The sequence below is a fragment of the Podarcis erhardii genome, assembly GCF_964252035.2.
Source record: "Podarcis erhardii genome assembly, chromosome: 8".
NCBI classification, from domain to species: Eukaryota; Metazoa; Chordata; class Lepidosauria; order Squamata; family Lacertidae; genus Podarcis; species Podarcis erhardii.
In genome coordinates, this window is record NC_138499.1 from 25,493,350 (window position 1) to 25,504,514 (window position 11,165).

An 11,165-nucleotide genomic window follows, 5' to 3' on the forward strand; every position below is an offset into this window, starting at 1 on the left:
GCATGGTGCAGGGAAGAAAAGGAGGGGTTAGCCTAAACAAGGGGAGGGGTTTCAAATGTCTTATCAGGTAACCACACCCACCCTTGCGGATAGCAGGAGCTAGAATCTACAGTAGTTTGAAAGTGACATGTTGTGGACAAGAATGAACAGTTCCTGACTGAGAAAAAATATCACTTTTGTGCTACGAATGGATTAGTGTGTACGGAGCCTAACACTCTTTAAGGTAAATTAATATTCAGAACATTTTTACTGGATGGTACTAAAACCACAACTGTATTATTAAACTCTTTCCTCCCTGGAAGCCAGTTGCTTTTTCTGTTCTATTTTGATTAAATACCTGTGCATTAAAAGCCAAAAAACCCCAAATCATATCTGGATGTTGGCTATAATTCTTAAAATCTATTAGTTGATCTGAAAGAAGCACCAATTAAAAAACAAAATTCACAGACCTTTGTGATTTAAACCCCCCCCCTTTAATGTATATTCTCAAGAACTTCTTAAGGGTAACTTCTGAAAAAACGGAAGGATTTCATGAAGAGTGGAAGCTATGTCTGTTGGATAATCCCAGTAAAAAGGAGAAGCAGCATATAAATGGCAGCTGTGTTTGATATTTTAAAAATACATTATATTCTATGCAGCACAAAGGGGGAGGCGGAAGCGAACATGTCTGCATGCAATAGAACGGAATCATGAAATACTGCCTCACAGTGATCATTATATTAATAACAGCAGCACAACTGTCCATAACTCAGACACTGTTGAGTGTGCAGTGGAAAGTAGCAGTGCTCTTCTACATACGGTCTGTGCCACAGTACTTTAAATGGAAGGAGCACATCTTTGCACAGGTAGGAAGAACAGCATGCATCTGCTTGCTTGCTTGAAATGGATGGAACCCTCCTCCCCCAACCTGGTGCCCTCTAGATACTTTGGAGTACAATTCACATACATCTCTAGGCAGTGGTACAGCTGTGGTTGGAGGTGGCTTAGTGTGTCCACACCAGGGCTTCTGTAGCTGTGATGCTGTTCTGTATGGTGAAGGTAGGCCATTCTTTATCCTACTTGAAGGCAGTAGATGTAAGTGAATATTATTTAAATCTTATCTTACTAATTTCAAGGAGTTTAAGCATTCCTAATGCTCTCTGTGTTAAACCTGCTGTGTAGAAGTAAGGCCTTTTAGATTATAAATATGAAGACAGACGTGTTTGTCTTCTCTCACAAAGAAAGACAATTTGTTGTGGACCGTTCCTCCTTTTGGCACGAACGGTGGATTCAGGTCTGTGGGCAGGAAAAGCTGATTTTGAATTGTACCAAGGTGTGACAGCCTTGTCTCCATCCCTTCAGCAATGCATTCTTCACAGCTCCATCTGACTAGAAGTTAAATGTTCATGCCTTCATTACATGGAGCAGGCAAGTGAATTTAAAAATAAGCTCTCCCTTTAATGCAATTTTTTGTCTTCAAGGTCTTTTCTTGCTAACTTTACTTAGGTAACTTTCTTATGTTTCTGACAGTAGTGTTAGACCTATTGTGTAAATACCAGGCATGCTTTGGTGGTATGCAAAAGAAGGATGTGGGTGGCACTGTGGTCTAAACCACAGAGCCTAGGGATTGCCAATCAGAAGGTTGGCAGTTCGAATCCCCATGAGGGGGTGAGCTCCCTTTGCTCGGTCCCTGCTCCTGCCAACCTAGCAGTTCGAAAGCACGTCAGAGTGCAAATAGATAAATAGGTACCACTCCAGCAGGAAGGTAGACGGTGTTTCTGTGCACTGCTCTGGTTTCACCAGAAGTGGCTTAGTCATGCTGGCCACATGACCCAGAAGTTGTACGCCAGCTCCCTTGGCCAATAAAGCAAGATGAGCACTGTAACCCCAGAGTCATTCTCGACTGGACTCAACTGTCAGGGGTCCTTTACATTTTAAAAAAAGAAGAGCACCAATAAAACCACTAGGGGCTGACTCATGCCCAGTGGTCTGGATTCTCTATGTAGTGCAAACCTAGAATTCATGCCCTGATGAGTTAACATTTAGTATGAGCTGAAGCTGATGAACAAGCATTCATGTGAGCAGTTTTGGTCCATAGGATCTAACTATTTTTTGGTTTCACCTCAAACCTTCTATGGGATGGGGAACCTGTGGCCCTTCAGATGGTTGGCCAATAGGGTGGGGTACTACAACTCACCTGTTCTCTCAGCCACGTTGCTGTGCTTCCTGGGAGAGAGATGGATAAGGGGGTGGGAAGGTTGGTGCAGTGAGCGTTGACCATGCTGGCTGAAGCTGGTGGGAATAACTGACCAGTAACATCAGGAAGACCATAGCTTCCTCATCCCTGATGGGCAGTTTGTGCCTGTGGGGAGGGGCCTGAACTCAGAGGCATGGCAAAATCTTGGACATCTGCCATAGCGCCTGGGAAAAGGAGCTGGGATAATTTCCACCAATTTGAGTAAAAATAAAAATAGTTCTAGGCTAGATGGGACAATCATCTGACACAGTACAAGGTGCAAGGGTTGCTTTTCATGTTCCACCTTGTGTAGAACCTGCATACTGCAGTACAGTGTAAACCCGCCTGTGCCAAAATTTAGTGGAAGTTTAGAACAACTCATGCATTAAATCACCTGATTCCATAAGCAGGGATGGAAGGCCGATTAGACTGGGTGGATGGGAGGAGGCACAAGTTGTTCCTAATGTCTGAAATCAGCAAAGATTTGTCACCACACATCCAAACTGAGCACTTCAAAGCCCAGGTGAATTAAATGGAAATGTTCTTGGTGGGAAATGGAAACATGCTTCAAATCTGCTGGATCGTGACCTTCATTTCTTATTTTTAAAAATGCAATGTAGCTTTTCTTTTAAGGAAATAAATTGCATAAGTTGACATATCTGAAGGGAAAGGAGATGGCCTGCTGGGGAATTTCAAGCCTAAGTACTAACAGAGCTTACAAGCCTATTAGTATGCATTCTATGTATGCAGTGCATTTCCTGGCCAGAAGAGGGCGAAAGACCTGCTGAGCTTGAAATCGGATATTGCCACTTGCCTAATTGCATTGTGGCACATGAAGAAAAAAAATATGGCTGTCCTTTCATTCTTTGGTACCCAACAGGTTAAAGGAGGCACCTGTAGGATTAGGTGATGGAGGGAGAGAGGGAGGTGGCTAAATTTTGTCCCTGAAGGTTTCCCATCCAGCCTCTAACATTTACCTTTCAGACACTATTTTGCAGTTGGCCATTCCATCCTCCCCCACTCAAGGTGAGATATGGGCTCCCCAATGTCAACAACAGGAGAGGCTTTGCCAGAGTCCATCTCATAGATGCCACAGGAGGACAGACCAAAAGAAAAGGGTAGGTATTTGAAAGGCATAAAGGAGGAAACTGGCACAGCCTCTGTTGTTAACTCCAAATATCCAAAGAGATGTATGTAAATTCTCCCCCTCCCCTTGCTTCAGGTCCACCTCTCATCCTACACCTCCTTGCTGGTCTTTACCATCCTGTTGAGTTTGTTTTTTGCATGCTGCCTGCTTGCTGAGTTTCCAACTTAGTTCCCTTCTGCCCTCCTTTCTGCTTGCTGATCCCTGCAATGCTTTGGTTAGCTTTTGTGACCTGCCCCTTGCTAACCAACCTTTGAATACCTCTGTTGCTCTGAACATTTACTGTATTTTTTGCTCTATAAGACTCACTTTTTCCCTCCTAAAAAGTAAGGGGAAATGTGTGTGCGTCTTATGGAGCAAATGCAGGCTGCGCAGCTATCCCAGAAGCCAGAACAGCAAGAGGGATTGCTGCTTTCGCTGCGCAGCGATCCCTCTTGCTGTTCTGGGATTCAGAATATTTTGTTTCTTGTTTTCCTCCTCCAAAAACTAGGTGTGTCTTATGTTCTGGTGCGTCTTATAGAGAGAAAAATACGGTACCTAGCATTTGGCTGTTGCTCATACTCTCCACGTCTCCCCTCCTCTGTCTGCCTTTGCCCACATGCCTGGCATTCAGGGCTATTTTCTGATTTTGTTCGAGTACACAAAAGTGTAACGTCGGAAGGATCTGCACCCATGCTTCTCCGTGAACCAGGCGTTAGCTTCTGGCAGAGGTCAGGGTAAGCAAAGTGCTGCAAGCTAGGAATTCAGCAGGGGCTGCTAGCAATTCTGGGGTTTGCAGGAAGACCCTTAAAAGGCACGATAAGCAAGGTATGCTTGCAATCTGCACAATAAAATTCTGTGCCAAGGAAATTCATATTCAGTGCCAAGAGAAGCTGGATGTTACCCATATTTGTTAGGCAAATTAAGCAGATCTGCACATTTTAAAGTGATTCCCCCCTGCCCCCCATATTTCATGTTACCCTTTTGCATACTTTATTCCAGTTTTGTTGGTAGTGGAGAACTCTGGAAAACCCTGAAACTCCATCCCCAACCAGTGGGTGTTTAGTGGTTTTGAGATTTTAGCAGAAATAGCCTACCCACTTTCAAGCACATCTGTTTATCCATAAGGGCTAAAAAAAACCATGCTGTCTCTCTCATATAGATTACAAACTGAGAACAGAGATTATTAGGAAGCTGGATTCTGCACCCTGCACCACATCCTGTAAATTGTCTATGCCCCTGCAGAATAACATAGGCACAAAACTCTGATGATATGTCACTGGGCTAGACAAAATTGGCTAGAAAGGAGTTGCCAAGCTCTGGCACTCTGAAATACTTGGGAGGTCAGTCGGTAGAGAGACAGAATCATTTAAATGTGTCACCCAAGGTGCCCCAAGTGCAGAAGATCACTTTTTGCTTTATGCAATGTTATGTTCCCTGCAGCCGGGCTGCGATAGGATGCAATGGAACAGGCTTATAGAATGATTTAGAAGGAAATAACATTTTCCCTCCCCATGCCCCCACCTCATCAAACTGAAGGCCTGCTCTCAGTTTGGAATGGAGAGGCTTCTCTGTTATGAAGTCTGGTAAAGTAATACGACGGTGTGAGGGCAGGATCATTCCTGATATTTGAGGATCGTTTGTCACTCAAATCCCTCTTGAAACCAAGTGTAATATTGAGGCACACCTAGAAAAGATTTAGCTGTTAACTCTGGGCGCAAAAATATGTGCTCATGAGGCACTGTATATGGCACACAAAAGATAAGAGACGTTGTGGTTTGGCATTCACAATTTGTTACTTGGTGTACCCCAGGTGCTGAAATGAAGGGCTTGTTACCTAATCACTGGGTGATAACTTGGGAAACTGTTTCCCCAGTGGAATAAATTGTTTTAGGGATGTAAAATATGTTCCAGAGCCGGCCCTCCCATTAGGAAAGGGAGGAAACCATTGTACTGAATGGCCATAATGCTGGAAAGCACGATAAGTTTTAATTTACAGAGCAATTATTATGCATTGAGATGTATGAATATGCATTGAATGGCTTTGCGTTTTCAGAAACAAGGAAATAAAAAGAAAAAAGTCTCTCCATAAATAGAAGGCCTAGAGACTTATTCCTACCCATTCTAATAAACTGAACCTGTATGTAGTTTAAAAACTATCCTTTATAACTAAAACTCTCCCCACTCCCTTCCTCCTCCTCCTTATCCTGCCGTTTCCCCAAACTCAGACTGAAGGCAGCTTACACAAATTGAACAACACAGATAAAAGACATATAAAAGATAAAAGTTTTAAAAGCAATTAAACTCTAAATAAGGGTATGTTATTTATTTGTATACCACCCTTCATCTGAAGATCAATAGAAAAACAAATCTATGAAAATACAAATAGTAAAGGCAGCACAGCACAATTAAAAGCTCTTCCTTTTAAAAAAGAATCCTAGCCAGTTCCCTAGTCTGCCAGAATAAAACTGTCTTCGCCTGCTGGAGGAAGGACAACAAGGAAGGAGCCAGTTTAGCCTCTCTAGGAAGAGAGTGCCAACGTATGGGGGCAGCCACCAAGAAGGCCCTCTCCTCTGTCCTCACTAAGCAAACCTGTGATGGTGGGCAGGCCTGAGAGAAGGGCTTCCCCCTGAAGATCTCAGAGCCTGCGGGAGAATATAGTCCTTCAGAGATCCTGGGCCTAAGCCATATATGGCTTTATAGGTCATAACCAGCACTTTGACTTAGTTTGTAAAGAAGTGTAAGCTGAAAATGTGCAGGGGTGTTGACATCAGGCAGGTGCCTTCACTGTACTCTTTTCAGCACCTGCTAAAAACATTTTGTTTAGACAAGCCTAATTAGATATGTGGAATGTTAATTTGTATTCTCTTTTCAGTTTATCATTGTTTTTATTTTTTTTTAAAGGAAAGCAGTTTGCTTTTCGCTGTTTTTGCCAATAAGTCTATTGTTTTAAAATTAGAAACGTAAAACAATAAAGTAATAAATAATAAATAATTATAAATAAAATGTATAAATGTTATGAAATAAATGAAAGAAGTAAGTAATTTATAATGCACACTTTGCCCTAATTTATGCATTTGTGTATCACGCTGGATATTAAGCAGAACAGTTGTGAGTGTGAGAGGGAGAGAGAGCAGTTGGCTTGGTATTAATGCTGTAAATGTCTGCATTGGTAAAAAGAAATATTTTTTATTCCTTTTTAGAAGGGATGTAGCTATGGGTTGTCATTCTGAATGCCTGCACTTCAGCATTTAACCCCACCGCCCCCCATGGGTGTTCTTGACTCTCATTGGCTTCTCTGAGGTGGGAATGGCGATACTTGGGGTTTCCTTTTGAGGAAGGAGCATCTTGATTGCACTGTGTTGTATTGTATCAGCTCCTCAAGCAGATGCTGTGGGTGGACAGCAATTTACAGACACTGTAACAGTGCATTGAGCATTGGAGACTTTTTGTGCATACCACGGGGGCCATTACCTGACCTAGCCTGACACAACACGCACTGCGTAATTGCTCCACTCTCTTTCCTCAAAATCAAAGAGAGATTCTCCCTTTTAAGGCAGTGGAAAGCAGTGGTTTCAGAAATATGTGCGTGACCTGAGGGAAGAGACAGGTGGCTCCATATTGCATGATCTCTGAAACGAACATTGGCATGTCTCTGTCGCTGATAGCATGTGTTGCATTCCAGTGTGTAAGCAATATTACAACCAATAATGAATATTTTTAAAGGAGCTTTTACACTGGCATAAACAGTGTGGATATTATTTACACAGAGGGAAAGATTTCTTGATGCAGTTCTTGGCGAATAATGCTGCACTTGTTCCATGACTGTTCATTTTAGACAGGGCCACTGGCTGCCTATTCTTTCTCTTTCTTAAAAGAAAATTGTTTTCAAAGTATTGAGAAAATATTTATTTTCTATCTTTATACTTTTAGCTCTTTTGAGGTTTTTTTAATTGGTTAAGTAAAAGCCTATTAATTGTGCACCAGTGCCAAGTCTTAAAAATCTCACACAGAATAATACTCCAAACTCTGCTGAGACCCCAAAGCAGCCTTGTGTCAGCTGGGTCAATAATTCCATTGACAATTGTACATTAGAATGGCAAATATTTTCTTCCTCTCTAAACCTCCAGAGTCTGGATGATTCGCTCCTTCAGAGATTTGTTCCTATAGTCCTCCCTTCCCTTGCTTTTTGGTCCTTGCTTATTGTAGCCCAAACCACTGCTGCCTGTTCTCCCCCATAACTGAGAACTGAGCATTTGTCCACATAAAAGCATGCATATTTTAAAGCAAGTTTCTAGTTATTTGGGTAGCTTGAAAGTGAGAGAGCGATAGCTGGTGAAATCTCAAAAGATAGAAAGACTTCAGCACAGAGTACAGGCCACCCCACTTATGTTTACGTGGTTCTTCTTTTTCCCCCAAGTATTCACATGAAGGTTGTTGACACAGACATTTTGCTTCTGCTTATAGTTCCTTGCAAAGGGATGCGGGTGGCGCTGTGGGTTAAACCACAGAGCCTAGGACTTGCCGATCAGAAGGTTGGCGGTTTGAATCCCCATGACGGGGTGAGTGCCACAAACCCAGAGTCGGCCATGACTGGACCTAATGGTCAGGGGTCCTTTTACCTTTTTATAGTTCCTTGCAGATGGGAACATATCCATAGATCCCATGAAGAGCAATGAAGAAAAAGCTACTGTGAGGAATTTTGAAGGCTGTCAGAGCTGGAAGGAGGAGGCAGTTAATTTAGCCTTGGCTCCTCCAGATGTCCTACTTATTATGGATACATGTTGATTTTTGATCACGATAGTATCAGGTTGGTTATACGTGATCCTGCCAGTGGCGGATTTCACATTTCAGCGGTGCCCTGTGTGTTGCCAAAATTTGTCCTTGCCCTGCTTCTCATCTTCTGTTCTAAGTCATTGTTGTGGTGCTCCTTGCAGGGCCCTCTCATCTCAGCGCCCAGTTTGGACAAAGCAGTCGTGCTCCCCTAAATCCACCTCTGATTCTGCTTTCAACACTACTTGTGCCTGTAAAAATTTCAAGGTAGACATTCTGCTTCCTTTCCAATCAGTACATGTCCTGTAGTTTCTGCTGAAATCCTATAACTTTTTGTACCACAAATGTTGTGGAGTTTTTAAAATTACAGGGAACCAGGCAGAGGGCCTTCTTGGTAGTAGCGCCCACCCTGTGGAACGTCCTCCCATCAGATGTCAAGGAAATAAACAACTATCTGACTTTTAGAAGACATCTGAAGACAGCCCTGTTTAGGGAAGCTTTTCATATTTGATGAATTATTGTATTTTAATATTTTTCTGGAAGCCACCCAGAGTGGCTGGGGAAACCCAGCCAGATGGGCGGGGTATAGATAATAAATTATTATTATTATATTATTATTATTGCATCAACGACATGTGGCAGAATATACCTGCAAAACAAAGAAACGTAAAACGCCCCTTGGGATGGGCCCTGGTAGTTCAAGGTACTTTCAGAATGTACTTTCTAGCTGCTCAAAACTGAAAGAAATGTAATGGAATGACAGCTAAGGAGTAAAGCTGCAATCCTAACCCCACTGGCCTGGGAATTAGCCAGACATGGATCTAGGGCAGCGTGACCATTTCCCCCGCATTAGGTGCCAAGCAGAGGGATGCACCGTAGGGCATCACAACTATGATACAGTGCACACAAAGAATGGAAGGCAAGAGGTGGACAGGTGTGTGTGTGTGTGTGTGTGTGTGTGTGTGTGTGTGTGTGTGTGTGAATTTTGGCCTTGCACAGGGCGCCACTGAACTTTGAAAGACCAAATTCTCTGAGTAAGCCCCACTGAATTCAACAGGACTTACTTCTGGATAGGAAAGGTTAGGATTGAGTTATTACTTAAGAATGTACTGAATCTTAAAACAACAACAACAACAACCATAGCTTAGGAAATAAAGTGAAAACGATGAAATGAACGGAAGTTTTGTAGAATAATCATAGAATCATAGAACTGGTCATCTAGTCAAACTCCGTGCAATGAAGGAAACTCAGCTAAAGCTTAGTGGATTCCTATAGAAACCAGCATTTGGGTGAGCTAGCCAAAATAGTCTGTTTGTTGTTGTTGTTGCATCACTTCTTCTACTTTTGTACATCGAGTTGTGGATTATCTCATTCTTTCAAAAAGGCACCTATTGAGATTTTTGCAACATGGATATTTATTTCGATGTAAATCAAATCCAGGCCATTTAAACACACCTCAGAGTTTTGTTAATTGGTTGACAGTCTTACATTTCATCTGAGTTTGTTTTAGTACAAGTTCTCATGTGGAAGAAATACTCTCCATGCTCTGCATTATTATTTTTTACTGTCTTTTAACTCGCTGCCTTTGCTCTTTTCTCGTAATGAAAAGTGCCCAGAAATTCTGTGCTGCAATTACAAAGCATTATCTGTTGTTGCGAGTTCTCAGCCGACGTTCTCAGCTGATGTTCTTCTTTCTTCTCTCCTTTATGTATCACCAGGGGCTTGATCCAATAAAAGTATCATACCTCATACATCATGCCTCTGAAGACAGAGTAAGAATACACCTCGCCGGCTTCTCCTGGTACCAAATAGCTCTTTTATCAGCTCCACAAAGTTTTCTTGCCCACTTCTGAACTCTTCTGGGGCAGGATCACGCTGAAGTTTTCGCTTAGTGACAGAAACCGAATGCTTCCTGCTTTAATGTTTATTCAGTTAAACATTTTACATTCCTGGAGAGATACCAGGCTGTCATTAATGGATTGTTGGCTTTCTGCCAGTAGCTAATAGTTTTGGGGGTTTAAGGTGGTGGTTGGTGGGTTGGGTTCTTTGTTGTTTTTTTCCCCCCTTTACTTTGCTGCGCAGCTGCTGGATTTGCATAAGGAGTTGAACTTTTTCTTCTTCCTCTTCAGAATTGCTGAGATGTACCAGTGCTGTGGCCCAGTGTTTAAATATAGACTGCAGATCATTAAAGTAGCACCTAAAAGGACTTTAAAATATGTTCCCTATAGGGTGGGGGTGGGGTGGGGGTGAGTAAGCATCCTTTTGTCCTGACACTAATGGGTCATCTTCACTGACTTCTCTGTCTTTTAAAGGAAACAAGAACAGGCAAGAGCCAAAATTATCCAGAAGGCCAATTCAGATGAAGCTCTAAATACACATTGAGCCAATTTGCAGTAGGGGAGAGAGACTGTGCCCTTCAGATGTCAAGGAGATATAGAACTACAGTGGTCCCTCGGGTTACAGACACTTCAGGTTACAGATGCTTCAGGTTACAGACTCCGCTAACCCAGAAATAGTACCTCAGGTTAAGAAATTTACCTCAGGATGAGAACAGAAATTGCGTGGTGGCAGCACGGCGGCAGCGGGAGGCCCCATTGGCTAAAGTGGTACCTCAGGTTAAGAACAGTTTCAAGTTAAGAACCTCCAGAACTAATTAAGTACCACTGTACATAACTTTTAGAATACATCTGAAGGCAGCTCTGTATTGGAAAGTTTTTAATGTTTGATGTTTTACTATGTTTTATATATGCTGAAGGACACCCAGAGTGGCTGGGGAAACCCAACCAGATGGGCAGGGTATAAAGAAACTACTACTACTACTATTACTACTACTACTACTATCTTCTTCTTCTTCTTCTTCTTCTTCTTCTTCTTCTTCTTCTTCTTCTTCATGCTACTTTCTCTTAAAGGTGTGGTTTTCTGCAAACAGAAAACTGCCTGTTTTTGCTCTACAATAAAAGCAATGAGTTTTTTCATGGCTTTTTCCCCAGCCGGAACTCACCAGAACTCAGTTCCGGCATCTCTCAGGTGGGCAGCATTGCCAAGATAAAAGAA